Raw genomic sequence first — 16,536 nt, forward strand, 5'->3', positions numbered from 1 at the left:
CACATTGTCAGAAAACTCACACCGTTTCCAGATCTCATGAAAATATGTTATCTCTGATGATTGGATTGGCAAGAAATGGATTGGACTTATTGCAATGTTGGAAGTTTGCTAGTTCTTTAAAATGAGTCACATTTTGGGCTGCAGCACTCTCATCAGGGCCAGTGGCGCAATGGATAACGCGTCTGACTACGGATCAGGAGATTGTAGGTTCGACTCCTACCTGGCTCGAAGCTTTGCCGTGATCGTATAGTGGTTAGTACTCTGCGTTTTGGCCGCTTCAACCCCGGTTCGAATCCGGGTCACGGCATGCCTTTTTTTGTTCCAATATTAACGCCAACTTCCCAAGGTGGAAAATTCTTTTCAGAGTTTTAGGAAATAAAGCAACTCATGTTTCTCCTGTGCTATTTGTTGGCTTCTCTGAATTTCTTGGACCACATTTGGCAACATTGTGATTTCAACTCTCCCAAAATCACATTGTCAGAAAACTCACACCGTTTCCAGATCTCATGAAAATATGTTATCTTATCTCTGATGATTGGATTGGCAAGAAACGGATTGGACTTATTGCAATGTTGGAAGTTTGCTAGTTCTTTAAAATGAGTCACATTTTGGGCTGCAGCACTCTCATCAGGGCCAGTGGCGCAATGGATAACACGTCTGACTACGGATCAGAAGATTGTAGGTTCGACTCCTACCTGGCTCGAAGCGTTGCCGTGATCGTATAGTGGTAAGTACTCTGCTTTGTGGCCGCAGCAACCCCGGTTCGAATCCGGGTCACGGCATGTCTTTTTTTGTTCCAATATTAACGCCAACTTCCCAAGGTGGAAAATTATTTTCAGAGTTTTAGGAAAAAAAGCAACTCATTTTTCTCCTGTATTATTTGTTGGCTTCTCTGAATTTCTTGGACCACATTTGGCAACATTGTGATTTCAACTCTCCCAAAATCACATTGTCAGAAAACTCACACCGTTTCCAGATCTCATGAAAATATGTTATCTCTGATGATTGGATTGGCATGAAACGGATTGGACTTATTGCAATGTTGGAAGTTTGCTAGTTCTTTAAAATGAGTCACATTTTGGGCTGCAGCACTCTCATCAGGGCCAGTGGCGCAATGGGTAACGCGTCTGACTACGGATCAGAAGATTGTAGGTTCGACTCCTACCTGGCTCGAAGCGTTGCCGTGATCGTATAGTGGTTAGTACTCTGCGTTGTGGCCGCAGCAACCCCGGTTCGAATCCGGGTCACGGCATGTCTTTTTTTGTTCCAATATTAACGCCAACTTCCCAAGGTGGAAAATTCTTTTCAGAGTTTTAGGAAAAAAAGCAACTCATTTTTCTCCTGTGTTATTTGTTGGCTTCTCTGAATTTCTTGGACCACATTTGGCAACATTGTGATTTCAACTCTCCCAAAATCACATTGTCAGAAAACTCACACCGTTTCCAGATCTCATGAAAATATGTTATCTCTGATGATTGGATTGGCAAGAAACGGATTGGACTTATTGCAATGTTGGAAGTTTGCTAGTTCTTTAAAATGAGTCACATTTTGGGCTGCAGGACTCTCATCAGGGCCAGTGGCGCAATGGATAACGCGTCTGACTACGGATCAGAAGATTGTAGGTTCGACTCCTACCTGGCTCGAAGCGTTGCCGTGATCGTATAGTGGTTAGTACTCTGCGTTGTGGCCGCAGCAACCCCGGTTTGAATCCGGGTCACGGCATGTCTTTTTTTGTTCCAATATTAACGCCAACTTCCCAAGGTGGAAAATTCTTTTCAGAGTTTTAGGAAAAAAAGCAACTCATGTTTCTCCTGTGTTATTTGTTGGCTTCTCTGAATTTCTTGGACCACATTTGGCAACATTGTGATTTCAACTCTCCCAAAATCACATTGTCAGAAAACTCACACCGTTTCCAGATCTCATGAAAATATGTTATCTTATCTCTGATGATTGGATTGGCAAGAAACGGATTGGACTTATTGCAATGTTGGAAGTTTGCTAGTTCTTTAAAATGAGTCACATTTTGGGCTGCAGCACTCTCATCAGGGCCAGTGGCGCAATGGATAACGCGTCTGACTACGGATCAGAAGATTGTAGGTTCGACTCCTACCTGGCTCGAAGCGTTGCCGTGATCGTATAGTGGTTAGTACTCTGCGTTGTGGCCGCAGCAACCCCGGTTCGAATCCGGGTCACGGCATGTCTTTTTTTGTTCCAATATTAACGCCAACTTCCCAAGGTGGAAAATTCTTTTCAGAGTTTTAGGAAAAAAAGCAACTCATGTTTCTCCTGTGTTATTTGTTGGCTTCTCTGAATTTCTTGGACCACATTTGGCAACATTGTGATTTCAACTCTCCCAAAATCACATTGTCAGAAAACTCACACCGTTTCCAGATCTCATGAAAATATGTTATCTCTGATGATTGGATTGGCAAGAAATGGATTGGACTTATTGCAATGTTGGAAGTTTGCTAGTTCTTTAAAATGAGTCACATTTTGGGCTGCAGCACTCTCATCAGGGCCAGTGGCGCAATGGATAACGCGTCTGACTACGGATCAGGAGATTGTAGGTTCGACTCCTACCTGGCTCGAAGCTTTGCCGTGATCGTATAGTGGTTAGTACTCTGCGTTTTGGCCGCTTCAACCCCGGTTCGAATCCGGGTCACGGCATGCCTTTTTTTGTTCCAATATTAACGCCAACTTCCCAAGGTGGAAAATTCTTTTCAGAGTTTTAGGAAATAAAGCAACTCATGTTTCTCCTGTGCTATTTGTTGGCTTCTCTGAATTTCTTGGACCACATTTGGCAACATTGTGATTTCAACTCTCCCAAAATCACATTGTCAGAAAACTCACACCGTTTCCAGATCTCATGAAAATATGTTATCTTATCTCTGATGATTGGATTGGCAAGAAACGGATTGGACTTATTGCAATGTTGGAAGTTTGCTAGTTCTTTAAAATGAGTCACATTTTGGGCTGCAGCACTCTCATCAGGGCCAGTGGCGCAATGGATAACACGTCTGACTACGGATCAGAAGATTGTAGGTTCGACTCCTACCTGGCTCGAAGCGTTGCCGTGATCGTATAGTGGTAAGTACTCTGCTTTGTGGCCGCAGCAACCCCGGTTCGAATCCGGGTCACGGCATGTCTTTTTTTGTTCCAATATTAACGCCAACTTCCCAAGGTGGAAAATTATTTTCAGAGTTTTAGGAAAAAAAGCAACTCATTTTTCTCCTGTATTATTTGTTGGCTTCTCTGAATTTCTTGGACCACATTTGGCAACATTGTGATTTCAACTCTCCCAAAATCACATTGTCAGAAAACTCACACCGTTTCCAGATCTCATGAAAATATGTTATCTCTGATGATTGGATTGGCATGAAACGGATTGGACTTATTGCAATGTTGGAAGTTTGCTAGTTCTTTAAAATGAGTCACATTTTGGGCTGCAGCACTCTCATCAGGGCCAGTGGCGCAATGGGTAACGCGTCTGACTACGGATCAGAAGATTGTAGGTTCGACTCCTACCTGGCTCGAAGCGTTGCCGTGATCGTATAGTGGTTAGTACTCTGCGTTGTGGCCGCAGCAACCCCGGTTCGAATCCGGGTCACGGCATGTCTTTTTTTGTTCCAATATTAACGCCAACTTCCCAAGGTGGAAAATTCTTTTCAGAGTTTTAGGAAAAAAAGCAACTCATTTTTCTCCTGTGTTATTTGTTGGCTTCTCTGAATTTCTTGGACCACATTTGGCAACATTGTGATTTCAACTCTCCCAAAATCACATTGTCAGAAAACTCACACCGTTTCCAGATCTCATGAAAATATGTTATCTCTGATGATTGGATTGGCAAGAAACGGATTGGACTTATTGCAATGTTGGAAGTTTGCTAGTTCTTTAAAATGAGTCACATTTTGGGCTGCAGGACTCTCATCAGGGCCAGTGGCGCAATGGATAACGCGTCTGACTACGGATCAGAAGATTGTAGGTTCGACTCCTACCTGGCTCGAAGCGTTGCCGTGATCGTATAGTGGTTAGTACTCTGCGTTGTGGCCGCAGCAACCCCGGTTTGAATCCGGGTCACGGCATGTCTTTTTTTGTTCCAATATTAACGCCAACTTCCCAAGGTGGAAAATTCTTTTCAGAGTTTTAGGAAAAAAAGCAACTCATGTTTCTCCTGTGTTATTTGTTGGCTTCTCTGAATTTCTTGGACCACATTTGGCAACATTGTGATTTCAACTCTCCCAAAATCACATTGTCAGAAAACTCACACCGTTTCCAGATCTCATGAAAATATGTTATCTCTGATGATTGGATTGGCAAGAAACGGATTGGACTTATTGCAATGTTGGAAGTTTGCTAGTTCTTTAAAATTAGTCACATTTTGGGCGGCAGCACTCTCATCAGGGCCAGTGGCGCAATGGATAACGCGTCTGACTACGGATCAGAAGATTGTAGGTTCGACTCCTACCTGGCTCGAAGCGTTGCCGTGATCGTATAGTGGTTAGTACTCTGCGTTGTGGCCGCAGCAACCCCGGTTCAAATCCGGGTCACGGCATGCCTTTTTTTGTTCCAATATTAACGCCAACTTCCCAAGGTGGAAAATTCTTTTCAGAGTTTTAGGAAAAAAAGCAACTTATGTTTCTCCTGTGTTATTTGTTGGCTTCTCTGAATTTCTTGGACCACATTTGGCAACATTGTGATTTCAACTCTCCCAAAATCACATTGTCAGAAAACTCACACCGTTTCCAGATCTCATGAAAATATGTTATCTCTGATGATTGGATTGGCAAGAAATGGATTGGACTCATTGCAGTGTTGGAAGTTTGCTAGTTCTTTAAAATGAGTCACATTTTGGGCTGCAGCACTCTCATCAGGGCCAGTGGCGCAATGGATAACGCGTCTGACTACGGATCAGGAGATTGTAGGTTCGACTCCTACCTGGCTCGAAGCTTTGCCGTGATCGTATAGTGGTTAGTACTCTGCGTTGTGGCCGCAGCAACCCCGGTTCGAATCCGGGTCACGGCATGCCTTTTTTTGTTCCAATATTAACGCCAACTTCCCAAGGTGGAAAATTCTTTTCAGAGTTTTAGGAAATAAAGCAACTCATGTTTCTCCTGTGTTATTTGTTGGCTTCTCTGAATTTCTTGGACCACATTTGGCAACATTGTGATTTCAACTCTCCCAAATCACATTGTCAGAAAACTCACACCGTTTCCAGATCTCATGAAAATATGTTATCTTATCTCTGATGATTGGATTGGCAAGAAACGGATTGGACTTATTGCAATGTTGGAAGTTTGCTAGTTCTTTAAAATGAGTCACATTTTGGGTTGCAGCACTCTCATCAGGGCCAGTGGCGCAATGGATAACGCGTCTGACTACGGATCAGAAGATTGTAGGTTCGACTCCTACCTGGCTCGAAGCGTTGCCGTGATCGTATAGTGGTTAGTACTCTGCGTTGTGGCCGCAGCAACCCCGGTTCGAATCCGGGTCACGGCATGTCTTTTTTTGTTCCAATATTAACGCCAACTTCCCAAGGTGGAAAATTCTTTTCAGAGTTTTAGGAAAAAAAGCAACTCATGTTTCTCCTGTGTTATTTGTTGGCTTCTCTGAATTTCTTGGACCACATTTGGCAACATTGTGATTTCAACTCTCCCAAAATCACATTGTCAGAAAACTCACACCGTTTCCAGATCTCATGAAAATATGTTATCTCTGATGATTGGATTGGCAAGAAACGGATTGGACTTATTGCAATGTTGGAAGTTTGCTAGTTTTTTTAAAATGAGTCACATTTTGAACTGCAGCGCTCTCGTCAGGGCCAGTGGCGCAATGGATAACGCGTCTGACTACGGATCAGAAGATTGTAGGTTCGACTCCTACCTGGCTCGAAGCGTTGCCGTGATCGTATAGTGGTTAGTACTCTGCGTTGTGGCCGCAGCAACCCCGGTTCGAATCCGGGTCACAGCATGTCTTTTTTTGTTCCAATATTAACGCCAACTTCCCAAGGTAGAAAATTATTTTCAGAGTTTTAGGAAAAAAAGCAACTCATTTTTCTCCTGTATTATTTGTTGGCTTCTCTGAATTCTTCGACCACATTTGGCAACATTGTGATTTCAACTCTCCCAAAATCACATTGTCAGAAAACTCACACCGTTTCCAGATCTCATGAAAATATGTTATCTCTGATGATTGGATTGGCAAGAAACGGATTGGACTTATTGCAATGTTGGAAGTTTGCTAGTTCTTTAAAATTAGTCACATTTTGGGCGGCAGCACTCTCATCAGGGCCAGTGGCGCAATGGATTACGCATCTGACTACGGATCAGAAGATTGTAGGTTCGACTCCTACCTGGCTCGAAGCGTTGCCGTGATCGTATAGTGGTTAGTACTCTGCGTTGTGGCCGCAGCAACCCCGGTTCGAATCCGGGTCACGGCATGTCTTTTTTTGTTCCAATATTAACGCCAACTTCCCAAGGTGGAAAATTCTTTTCAGAGTTTTAGGAAAAAAAGCAACTCATGTTTCTCCTGTGTTATTTGTTGGCTTCTCTGAATTTCTTGGACCACATTTGGCAACATTGTGATTTCAACTCTCCCAAAATCACATTGTCAGAAAACTCACACCGTTTCCAGATCTCATGAAAATATGTTATCTCTGATGATTGGATTGGCAAGAAACGGATTGGACTTATTGCAATGTTGGAAGTTTGCTAGTTCTTTAAAATTAGTCACATTTTGGGCGGCAGCACTCTCGTCAGGGCCAGTGGCGCAATGGATAACGCGTCTGACTACGGATCAGAAGATTGTAGGTTCGACTCCTACCTGGCTCGAAGCGTTGCCGTGATCGTATAGTGGTTAGTACTCTGCGTTGTGGCCGCAGCAACCCCGGTTCGAATCCGGGTCACGGCATGTCTTTTTTTGTTCCAATATTAACGCCAACTTCCCAAGGTGGAAAATTATTTTCAGAGTTTTAGAAAAAAAAGCAACTCATTTTTCTCCTGTATTATTTGTTGGCTTCTCTGAATTTCTTCGACCACATTTGGCAACATTGTGATTTCAACTCTCCCAAAATCACATTGTCAGAAAACTCACACCGTTTCCAGATCTCATGAAAATATGTTATCTCTGATGATTGGATTGGCAAGAAACGGATTGGACTTATTGCAATGTTGGAAGTTTGCTAGTTCTTTAAAATTAGTCACATTTTGGGCGGCAGCACTCTCATCAGGGCCAGTGGCGCAATGGATAACGCGTCTGAGTACGGATCAGAAGATTGTAGGTTCGACTCCTACCTGGCTCGGAGCGTTGCCGTGATCGTATAGTGGTTAGTACTCTGCGTTGTGGCCGCAGCAACCCCGGGTCACGGCATGTCTTTTTTTGTTCCAATATTAACGCCAACTTCCCAAGGTGGAAAATTATTTTCAGAGTTTTAGGAAAAAAAGCAACTCATGTTTCTCCTGTGTTATTTGTTGGCTTCTCTGAATTTCTTGAACCACATTTGGCAACATTGTGATTTCAACTCTCCCAAAATCACATTGTCAGAAAACTCACACCGTTTCCAGATCTCATGAAAATATGTTATCTCTGATGATTGGATTGGCAAGAAACGGATTGGACTTATTGCAATGTTGGAAGTTTGCTAGTTCTTTAAAATGAGTCACATTTTGGGCTGCAGCACTCTCATCAGGGCCAGTGGCGCAATGGATAACGCTTCTGACTACAGATCAGAAGATTGTAGGATCAACTCCTACCTGGCTCGAAGCGTTGCCGTGATCGTATAGTGGTTAGTACTCTGTGTTGTGGCCGCAGCAACCCCGGTTCGAATCTGGGTCACGGCATGCCTTTTTTTGTTCCAATATTAACGCCAACTTCCCAAGGTGGAAAATTCTTTTCAGAGTTTTAGGAAAAAAAGCAACTCATGTTTCTCCTGTGTTATTTGTTGGCTTCTCTGAATTTCTTGGACCACATTTGGCAACATTGTGATTTCAACTCTCCCAAAATCACATTGTCAGAAAACTCACACCGTTTCCAGATCTCATGAAAATATGTTATCTCTGATGATTGGATTGGCAAGAAACGGATTGGACTTATTGCAATGTTGGAAGTTTGCTAGTTTTTTAAAATGAGTCACATTTTGAACTGCAGCACTCTCGTCAGGGCCAGTGGCGCAATGGATAACGCGTCTGACTACGGATCAGAAGATTGTCGGTTCGACTCCTACCTGGCTCGAAGCGTTGCCGTGATCGTATAGTGGTTAGTACTCTGCGTTGTGGCTGCAGCAACCCCGGTTCGAATCCAAGTCACGGCATGTCTTTTTTTGTTCCAATATTAACGCCAACTTTCCAAGGTGGAAAATTCTTTTCAGAGTTTTAGGAAAAAAAGCAACTCATGTTTCTCCTGTGTTATTTGTTGGCTTCTCTGAATTTCTTGGACCACATTTGGCAACATTGTGATTTCAACTCTCCCAAAATCACATTGTCAGAAAACTCACACCGTTTCCAGATCTCATGAAAATATGTTATCTTATCTCTGATGATTGGATTGGCAAGAAACGGATTGGACTTATTGCAATGTTGGAAGTTTGCTAGTTCTTTAAAATGAGTCACATTTTGGGTTGCAGCACTCTCATCAGGGCCAGTGGCGCAATGGATAACGCGTCTGACTACGGATCAGAAGATTGTAGGTTCGACTCCTACCTGGCTCGAAGCGTTGCCGTGATCGTATAGTGGTTAGTACTCTGCGTTGTGGCCGCAGCAACCCCGGTTCGAATCCGGGTCACGGCATGTCTTTTTTTGTTCCAATATTAACGCCAACTTCCCAAGGTGGAAAATTCTTTTCAGAGTTTTAGGAAAAAAAGCAACTCATGTTTCTCCTGTGTTATTTGTTGGCTTCTCTGAATTTCTTGGACCACATTTGGCAACATTGTGATTTCAACTCTCCCAAAATCACATTGTCAGAAAACTCACACCGTTTCCAGATCTCATGAAAATATGTTATCTCTGATGATTGGATTGGCAAGAAACGGATTGGACTTATTGCAATGTTGGAAGTTTGCTAGTTTTTTTAAAATGAGTCACATTTTGAACTGCAGCGCTCTCGTCAGGGCCAGTGGCGCAATGGATAACGCGTCTGACTACGGATCAGAAGATTGTAGGTTCGACTCCTACCTGGCTCGAAGCGTTGCCGTGATCGTATAGTGGTTAGTACTCTGCGTTGTGGCCGCAGCAACCCCGGTTCGAATCCGGGTCACAGCATGTCTTTTTTTGTTCCAATATTAACGCCAACTTCCCAAGGTAGAAAATTATTTTCAGAGTTTTAGGAAAAAAAGCAACTAATTTTTCTCCTGTATTATTTGTTGGCTTCTCTGAATTTCTTCGACCACATTTGGCAACATTGTGATTTCAACTCTCCCAAAATCACATTGTCAGAAAACTCACACCGTTTCCAGATCTCATGAAAATATGTTATCTCTGATGATTGGATTGGCAAGAAACGGATTGGACTTATTGCAATGTTGGAAGTTTGCTAGTTCTTTAAAATTAGTCACATTTTGGGCGGCAGCACTCTCATCAGGGCCAGTGGCGCAATGGATTACGCATCTGACTACGGATCAGAAGATTGTAGGTTCGACTCCTACCTGGCTCGAAGCGTTGCCGTGATCGTATAGTGGTTAGTACTCTGCGTTGTGGCCGCAGCAACCCCGGTTCGAATCCGGGTCACGGCATGTCTTTTTTTGTTCCAATATTAACGCCAACTTCCCAAGGTGGAAAATTCTTTTCAGAGTTTTAGGAAAAAAAGCAACTCATGTTTCTCCTGTGTTATTTGTTGGCTTCTCTGAATTTCTTGGACCACATTTGGCAACATTGTGATTTCAACTCTCCCAAAATCACATTGTCAGAAAACTCACACCGTTTCCAGATCTCATGAAAATATGTTATCTCTGATGATTGGATTGGCAAGAAACGGATTGGACTTATTGCAATGTTGGAAGTTTGCTAGTTCTTTAAAATTAGTCACATTTTGGGCGGCAGCACTCTCGTCAGGGCCAGTGGCGCAATGGATAACGCGTCTGACTACGGATCAGAAGATTGTAGGTTCGACTCCTACCTGGCTCGAAGCGTTGCCGTGATCGTATAGTGGTTAGTACTCTGCGTTGTGGCCGCAGCAACCCCGGTTCGAATCCGGGTCACGGCATGTCTTTTTTTGTTCCAATATTAACGCCAACTTCCCAAGGTGGAAAATTATTTTCAGAGTTTTAGAAAAAAAAGCAACTCATTTTTCTCCTGTATTATTTGTTGGCTTCTCTGAATTTCTTCGACCACATTTGGCAACATTGTGATTTCAACTCTCCCAAAATCACATTGTCAGAAAACTCACACCGTTTCCAGATCTCATGAAAATATGTTATCTCTGATGATTGGATTGGCAAGAAACGGATTGGACTTATTGCAATGTTGGAAGTTTGCTAGTTCTTTAAAATGAGTCACATTTTGGGCGGCAGCACTCTCATCAGGGCCAGTGGCGCAATGGATAACGCGTCTGAGTACGGATCAGAAGATTGTAGGTTCGACTCCTACCTGGCTCGGAGCGTTGCCGTGATCGTATAGTGGTTAGTACTCTGCGTTGTGGCCGCAGCAACCCCGGTTCGAATCCGGGTCACGGCATGTCTTTTTTTGTTCCAATATTAACGCCAACTTCCCAAGGTGGAAAATTATTTTCAGAGTTTTAGGAAAAAAAGCAACTCATGTTTCTCCTGTGTTATTTGTTGGCTTCTCTGAATTTCTTGAACCACATTTGGCAACATTGTGATTTCAACTCTCCCAAAATCACATTGTCAGAAAACTCACACCGTTTCCAGATCTCATGAAAATATGTTATCTCTGATGATTGGATTGGCAAGAAACGGATTGGACTTATTGCAATGTTGGAAGTTTGCTAGTTCTTTAAAATGAGTCACATTTTGGGCTGCAGCACTCTCATCAGGGCCAGTGGCGCAATGGATAAGGAATAGAATGCTCTCTTGCACTCATGCATCTTATCATGAAATATGAGGAAGACAAGCTTAATCAAATTAAAGAGGAAATTACTACATTACAAAATACCCTTAAAAATGATGCTCTCATTTCTAATTTCAATGAACAAATAGACAAAATTAAAAACGCGGTCTCTAAAATGGAGGATGAAATCATGGTAACTAAGAAAAATAAATTTCAAAGGGATTCCTTTGATTATGCACAAAATCAAGTATATGAGTGGGGGCGTTGGGAACGTCCCATCAAAACGCCCAAATCCATCCTCAAAAGACGAGGCAACTATGCCAAGACAGCAAGCCATGTTAATTTCACCTCCTCAGAACTTGACTCCTCAGATGGCGCATCAGATCATACCTCAGGTGAAACATCTCAACACAAATCTTCTTACTATAGAAAACCCAAAGGAAACCAACGCAAGAAATCAACTCAGGATGCCTCCACTCCAGCAAAAAACGGAGAGCTGGGCGCAAGCATAAACACTCCCGACACAGCGCTGATGAAACTTCGGAGCCAGAAATAACAGGAAATTCATCTGTGGATGTTTTGAATTTATCATCACATCAACTAACTAAAGAACAAACAGAGGTACTTTCACTAGGTCTGAATTTTGTTCCAACCAATAATTTCAATTTTTTTTCTACAGTTTGTGACATCAACAAATTCGTCCGAGATCTTACTGTCAAGAGACATTTTCTTACGGACGATGACATTTCATCCCACACATCTAATGCTGAGACTATTAACACTAATGTCAATGTTGAAAGCAATCTGTCTGGTATTAATGTTAATCCTAACTATAATCTGTTCAGTGATTTTGGTTTCCAGGAACAACTTACTTTGCTGAATCTGATATCACTCGATACCACTTCTTCCAATGATCATTATATCAACGTCTCTGGTGATCTCAAACTCAGCAATAGGTTCTTTTACCCACTACAGTCACGCACACCTTCCATGAAAATGTTTTAGGAACGAATTATGCGTGATTTATGGAGCCTCAAACAGAATCAGGCTCGCTCTGTTAGGGGTAATCTATCACCACAACAGTCCCTTGCCTTGACCGAACTCAAAAACAATACTGACTTAATTGTCAAGATGTCGGACAAGGGGGGGACGGTTGTCCTCATGGATAAATCTCTTTACTGTTCCCAAATCTTATCTTTACTTGCCGATCAAGATGTTTACAGAGAATTAAGTTGTAATCCCACAAAAATCTTCAATGAAAAACTTTGTAATATTATTAATGAAGGTGTTTCTCTTAATGTTATTACACACAAACAAAGGGACCACCTACATGTTTGTGAACCGGTGATTCCCATTATACACGGGTTACCAAAGACCCATAAGAATGTCTCACCACCTCCCATGAGACCTATCATCTCTGGCATAGGTTCCATTAATGAAAAAATGGGAGAATGGCTAGACACTCTTTTACAACCTTTAGTCAAGAGAGTCCCAGGTTACCTCCAGGACTCCTCTGACGTTATTAGAAATCTTAATGAGTTCATTTGGCGTGATCACCATCATTGGGTAGGCTGCGATGTTGTTTCTCTCTACACCTCTATTCCTTACACAGTAGCCATCAGAGCGTTGGAGTTTCACCTCAACACATACAGCAACTACTCCCCTGATTTGAAAGAATACATCATGCAGGTAACGCACCATCTCGTGACTCACAACTACTTCATGTTTTCCAACAAATTCTACTTACAAATACAAGGAGTCCCCATGGGGGCGAAATATTCGCCCTCCTTGGCCAACTTAGTCATGTCATGGTGGGAGTTGCAGTTTCTATACACTGAGGAGAATCCCTTTTTGGCGTCTATTGAGTGGTATGGCAGGTACATCGATGATCTCCTCTTAATTTGGGGGGGCGATGTATCTGCCATACCCTCATTTTTAGCTTATGTGAACTCCAATAATTTCAATTTACGATTCACTCATTATTCTCATTCGAGTGAAGTCACGTTTCTGGATTTGAGATTGCGAGGTGAGGTTAATGCCCCAATCAGCACATCCACATTTAGGAAGCCCACTGCGGGTAACACCATTCTGCATTACACCAGTCATCACCCAAAACACACAACAAAAGCCATACCTGTTGGAGAAATGGTTAGAAGTAGGAGAAACTGTAGTTCTGATACTGACTTTCAGCTGGAAACCACACAAATCTCCAACAGACTAACCCACAGAGGTTATCCCCGGTGGACACTTGATAGGGCAAAACGCATTGCCAACAATAAAAACCGCAATACCTTACTGAACCGCGAACGACACAGCAACACCAATGCCAGGCACATAGATACACCGGTACTTTCTCTCCAGCACAGCTTACAATTTCAGAACATAAAACGCATTGTCTCAAAACATCTTCCTCTCTTACTTGATGATAACAAAATTGAACACATCCTCAAAGATGGTTGCAGATTCGTTGCACGTAGAGGTTGTACATTAGGCAACATTCTTTCCCCCTCATTGATTAATGAACAACTTCCTCAGAGATCCTGGTTACAGAACCAAGGCTTTTTTCGTTGCAGTTCAAGACGTTGCAAATGTTGCACATACATCAAACCCACCAAGTCATTTCATGACACCTCACAGAAAAATACTTACCTCATTAGACATCATTTAACATGCAACAGTTACAATGTTGTTTACATAATACAATGCATCGAATGTAACATTCTCTATGTTGGTTGTACCACACGCAAATTCAAAACTAGAATTGTGGAGCACCTGAATGATATTTCAGGATCAGACTCGCGTAATATTAGTGGAGCCTCGACCCATTTCAGAGATGTTCACCAGAAACGTACCTGCAATTTTACAGCCTTTGCGATAGAAAAAATTACAATCCCCAAAAGAGGAGGTGACATTAGGAGATTACTATTAGACCGTGAGGCTTTTTGGATCATGCAACTGAACTCCATGTCACCTTTTGGTATGAACATTAGAAATGAAATTATGCTTCATTATTAATTCTTGTCTATCCTTGTGCATACATTGAGATTGCATTCTGTCTCTCTCCTATTTCACCTGTTTAATCCAGCCAGTGAATGATTGATTTTATTACATATTCTTTATATGTTTTATCATAAAATACCTTCATGTCTATGTTTACATTTCCAATGTCGCATTCCGGTATATTTGGTACTAATAATTCGTCCTTAGATTGTTTTGATCCCATTATTGTAATCAAACTTACCTTTATTCCTCATGCGACATTGATCCCTCGCTGCATTCCACCTACAGCGGAGTGTTTGATGGTTGCCATGGCGACATTGTATGCCATGTAGCTAACTGTCTGACCACTCCCCTGGGGGACATGATTGGCTACACAGCCCCATGACGGTGCTTTACACACACCAGCTGCTAGCCTTTCCAATTAAACCTCCCCTCCCTACGGAGGAGGGTTCCTGTCACATGACATGATTTCGTTCATTTAAATACTAGTGTGTTGAAATGTCTTTTTATCCATGACTAAGGACGCCGTGAGCGTCTGAAACGCGTTGGATTTTGTATTGTCTCCCATGTCTCTTTTAACAATGGACTAAATAAAAGAAACTATTTTACGCTGCCACAATTGGATTTGAGCTGGATCAATTTCTCGGCTATTGTGATTCCACTCGTCTGGGGCGAGGACCCGTGCTCTCCAGCATACAGCGTTCCACACGTGGTTTCGAGCTGAACTATCCTCTGCATTCCTTTTAGGAAAAAAAGCAACTCATGTTTCTCCTGTATTATTTGTTGGCTTCTCTGAATTTCTTGGACCACATTTGGCAACATTGTGATTTCAACTCTCCCAAAATCACATTGTCAGAAAACTCACACCGTTTCCAGATCTCATGAAAATATGTTATCTCTGATGATTGGATTGGCAAGAAACGGATTGGACTTATTGCAATGTTGGAAGTTTGCTAGTTCTTTAAAATGAGTCACATTTTGGGCTGCAGCACTCTCATCAGGGCCAGTGGCGCAATGGATAACGCGTCTGACTACGGATCAGAAGATTGTAGGTTTGACTCCAACCTGGCTCGAAGCGTTGCCGTGATCGTATAGTGGTTAGTACTCTTCGTTGTGGCCGCAGCAACCCCGGTTCGAATCCGGGTCACGGCATGTCTTTTTTTGTTCCAATATTAACGCCAACTTCCCAAGGTGGAAAATTCTTTTCAGAGTTTTAGGAAAAAAAGCAACTCATGTTTCTCCTGTGTTATTTGTTGGCTTCTCTGAATTTCTTGGACCACATTTGGCAACATTGTGATTTCAACTCTCCCAAAATCACATTGTCAGAAAACTCACACCGTTTCCAGATCTCATGAAAATATGTTATCTCTGATGATTGGATTGGCAAGAAATGGATTGGACTTATTGCAATGTTGGAAGTTTGCTAGTTCTTTAAAATGAGTCACATTTTGGGCTGCAGCACTCTCATCAGGGCCAGTGGCGCAATGGATAACGCGTCTGACTACGGATCAGGAGATTGTAGGTTCGACTCCTACCTGGCTCGAAGCTTTGCCGTGATCGTATAGTGGTTAGTACTCTGCGTTTTGGCCGCTTCAACCCCGGTTAGAATCCGGGTCACGGCATGCCTTTTTTTGTTCCAATATTAACGCCAACTTCCCAAGGTGGAAAATTCTTTTCAGAGTTTTAGGAAATAAAGCAACTCATGTTTCTCCTGTGTTATTTGTTGGCTTCTCTGAATTTCTTGGACCACATTTGGCAACATTGTGATTTCAACTCTCCCAAAATCACATTGTCAGAAAACTCACACCGTTTCCAGATCTCATGAAAATATGTTATCTTATCTCTGATGATTGGATTGGCAAGAAACGGATTGGACTTATTGCAATGTTGGAAGTTTGCTAGTTCTTTAAAATGAGTCACATTTTGGGCTGCAGCACTCTCATCAGGGCCAGTGGCGCAATGGATAACGCGTCTGACTACGGATCAGAAGATTGTAGGTTCGACTCCTACCTGGCTCGAAGCGTTGCCGTGATCGTATAGTGGTTAGTACTCTGCGTTGTGGCCGCAGCAACCCCGGTTCGAATCCGGGTCACGGCATGTCTTTTTTTGTTCCAATATTAACGCCAACTTCCCAAGGTGGAAAATTCTTTTCAGAGTTTTAGGAAAAAAAGCAACTCATGTTTCTCCTGTGTTATTTGTTGGCTTCTCTGAATTTCTTGGACCACATTTGGCAACATTGTGATTTCAACTCTCCCAAAATCACATTGTCAGAAAACTCACACCGTTTCCAGATCTCATGAAAATATGTTATCTCTGATGATTGGATTGGCAAGAAATGGATTGGACTTATTGCAATGTTGGAAGTTTGCTAGTTCTTTAAAATGAGTCACATTTTGGGCTGCAGCACTCTCATCAGGGCCAGTGGCGCAATGGATAACGCGTCTGACTACGGATCAGGAGATTGTAGGTTCGACTCCTACCTGGCTCGAAGCTTTGCCGTGATCGTATAGTGGTTAGTACTCTGCGTTTTGGCCGCTTCAAC

General features: G+C 42.5%; 27 non-coding genes across 27 annotated transcripts; all 27 read left to right on the forward strand.

The window, feature by feature from the left end:
- Window positions 1-1,100: 1,100 nt before the first annotated feature.
- On the forward strand, window positions 1,101-1,173 carry TRNAR-ACG (transfer RNA arginine (anticodon ACG)). Its single transcript has one exon. It is a non-coding gene; the product is annotated as a tRNA-Arg (tRNA).
- Window positions 1,174-1,180: 7 nt separating this feature from the next.
- On the forward strand, window positions 1,181-1,252 carry TRNAH-GUG (transfer RNA histidin (anticodon GUG)). Its single transcript has one exon. It is a non-coding gene; the product is annotated as a tRNA-His (tRNA).
- Window positions 1,253-1,570: 318 nt separating this feature from the next.
- TRNAR-ACG (transfer RNA arginine (anticodon ACG)) lies at window positions 1,571-1,643 on the forward strand. The gene has a single exon. It is a non-coding gene; the product is annotated as a tRNA-Arg (tRNA).
- A 402-nt stretch (window positions 1,644-2,045) lies between these two features.
- On the forward strand, window positions 2,046-2,118 carry TRNAR-ACG (transfer RNA arginine (anticodon ACG)). Its single transcript has one exon. It is a non-coding gene; the product is annotated as a tRNA-Arg (tRNA).
- Window positions 2,119-2,125: 7 nt separating this feature from the next.
- Window positions 2,126-2,197, forward strand: TRNAH-GUG (transfer RNA histidin (anticodon GUG)). The gene has a single exon. It is a non-coding gene; the product is annotated as a tRNA-His (tRNA).
- Window positions 2,198-3,460: 1,263 nt separating this feature from the next.
- On the forward strand, window positions 3,461-3,533 carry TRNAR-ACG (transfer RNA arginine (anticodon ACG)). The gene has a single exon. It is a non-coding gene; the product is annotated as a tRNA-Arg (tRNA).
- Window positions 3,534-3,540: 7 nt separating this feature from the next.
- TRNAH-GUG (transfer RNA histidin (anticodon GUG)) lies at window positions 3,541-3,612 on the forward strand. Its single transcript has one exon. It is a non-coding gene; the product is annotated as a tRNA-His (tRNA).
- Window positions 3,613-3,930: 318 nt separating this feature from the next.
- TRNAR-ACG (transfer RNA arginine (anticodon ACG)) lies at window positions 3,931-4,003 on the forward strand. The gene has a single exon. It is a non-coding gene; the product is annotated as a tRNA-Arg (tRNA).
- Window positions 4,004-4,400: 397 nt separating this feature from the next.
- Window positions 4,401-4,473, forward strand: TRNAR-ACG (transfer RNA arginine (anticodon ACG)). The gene has a single exon. It is a non-coding gene; the product is annotated as a tRNA-Arg (tRNA).
- A 7-nt stretch (window positions 4,474-4,480) lies between these two features.
- Window positions 4,481-4,552, forward strand: TRNAH-GUG (transfer RNA histidin (anticodon GUG)). The gene has a single exon. It is a non-coding gene; the product is annotated as a tRNA-His (tRNA).
- A 398-nt stretch (window positions 4,553-4,950) lies between these two features.
- Window positions 4,951-5,022, forward strand: TRNAH-GUG (transfer RNA histidin (anticodon GUG)). Its single transcript has one exon. It is a non-coding gene; the product is annotated as a tRNA-His (tRNA).
- Window positions 5,023-5,344: 322 nt separating this feature from the next.
- TRNAR-ACG (transfer RNA arginine (anticodon ACG)) lies at window positions 5,345-5,417 on the forward strand. Its single transcript has one exon. It is a non-coding gene; the product is annotated as a tRNA-Arg (tRNA).
- A 7-nt stretch (window positions 5,418-5,424) lies between these two features.
- On the forward strand, window positions 5,425-5,496 carry TRNAH-GUG (transfer RNA histidin (anticodon GUG)). The gene has a single exon. It is a non-coding gene; the product is annotated as a tRNA-His (tRNA).
- Window positions 5,497-5,815: 319 nt separating this feature from the next.
- On the forward strand, window positions 5,816-5,888 carry TRNAR-ACG (transfer RNA arginine (anticodon ACG)). The gene has a single exon. It is a non-coding gene; the product is annotated as a tRNA-Arg (tRNA).
- A 476-nt stretch (window positions 5,889-6,364) lies between these two features.
- Window positions 6,365-6,436, forward strand: TRNAH-GUG (transfer RNA histidin (anticodon GUG)). The gene has a single exon. It is a non-coding gene; the product is annotated as a tRNA-His (tRNA).
- Window positions 6,437-6,754: 318 nt separating this feature from the next.
- Window positions 6,755-6,827, forward strand: TRNAR-ACG (transfer RNA arginine (anticodon ACG)). The gene has a single exon. It is a non-coding gene; the product is annotated as a tRNA-Arg (tRNA).
- A 7-nt stretch (window positions 6,828-6,834) lies between these two features.
- TRNAH-GUG (transfer RNA histidin (anticodon GUG)) lies at window positions 6,835-6,906 on the forward strand. Its single transcript has one exon. It is a non-coding gene; the product is annotated as a tRNA-His (tRNA).
- A 777-nt stretch (window positions 6,907-7,683) lies between these two features.
- Window positions 7,684-7,756, forward strand: TRNAC-ACA (transfer RNA cysteine (anticodon ACA)). The gene has a single exon. It is a non-coding gene; the product is annotated as a tRNA-Cys (tRNA).
- An 872-nt stretch (window positions 7,757-8,628) lies between these two features.
- TRNAR-ACG (transfer RNA arginine (anticodon ACG)) lies at window positions 8,629-8,701 on the forward strand. Its single transcript has one exon. It is a non-coding gene; the product is annotated as a tRNA-Arg (tRNA).
- Window positions 8,702-8,708: 7 nt separating this feature from the next.
- TRNAH-GUG (transfer RNA histidin (anticodon GUG)) lies at window positions 8,709-8,780 on the forward strand. The gene has a single exon. It is a non-coding gene; the product is annotated as a tRNA-His (tRNA).
- A 319-nt stretch (window positions 8,781-9,099) lies between these two features.
- TRNAR-ACG (transfer RNA arginine (anticodon ACG)) lies at window positions 9,100-9,172 on the forward strand. Its single transcript has one exon. It is a non-coding gene; the product is annotated as a tRNA-Arg (tRNA).
- A 477-nt stretch (window positions 9,173-9,649) lies between these two features.
- On the forward strand, window positions 9,650-9,721 carry TRNAH-GUG (transfer RNA histidin (anticodon GUG)). The gene has a single exon. It is a non-coding gene; the product is annotated as a tRNA-His (tRNA).
- A 318-nt stretch (window positions 9,722-10,039) lies between these two features.
- On the forward strand, window positions 10,040-10,112 carry TRNAR-ACG (transfer RNA arginine (anticodon ACG)). Its single transcript has one exon. It is a non-coding gene; the product is annotated as a tRNA-Arg (tRNA).
- A 7-nt stretch (window positions 10,113-10,119) lies between these two features.
- TRNAH-GUG (transfer RNA histidin (anticodon GUG)) lies at window positions 10,120-10,191 on the forward strand. The gene has a single exon. It is a non-coding gene; the product is annotated as a tRNA-His (tRNA).
- Window positions 10,192-10,589: 398 nt separating this feature from the next.
- On the forward strand, window positions 10,590-10,661 carry TRNAH-GUG (transfer RNA histidin (anticodon GUG)). Its single transcript has one exon. It is a non-coding gene; the product is annotated as a tRNA-His (tRNA).
- Window positions 10,662-15,939: 5,278 nt separating this feature from the next.
- TRNAR-ACG (transfer RNA arginine (anticodon ACG)) lies at window positions 15,940-16,012 on the forward strand. The gene has a single exon. It is a non-coding gene; the product is annotated as a tRNA-Arg (tRNA).
- Window positions 16,013-16,019: 7 nt separating this feature from the next.
- TRNAH-GUG (transfer RNA histidin (anticodon GUG)) lies at window positions 16,020-16,091 on the forward strand. The gene has a single exon. It is a non-coding gene; the product is annotated as a tRNA-His (tRNA).
- The last annotated feature ends 445 nt before the right edge of the window (window positions 16,092-16,536 follow it).

Source organism: Engystomops pustulosus, chromosome 4, assembly GCF_040894005.1.
Source record: "Engystomops pustulosus chromosome 4, aEngPut4.maternal, whole genome shotgun sequence".
Lineage (NCBI taxonomy): Eukaryota > Metazoa > Chordata > Amphibia > Anura > Leptodactylidae > Engystomops > Engystomops pustulosus.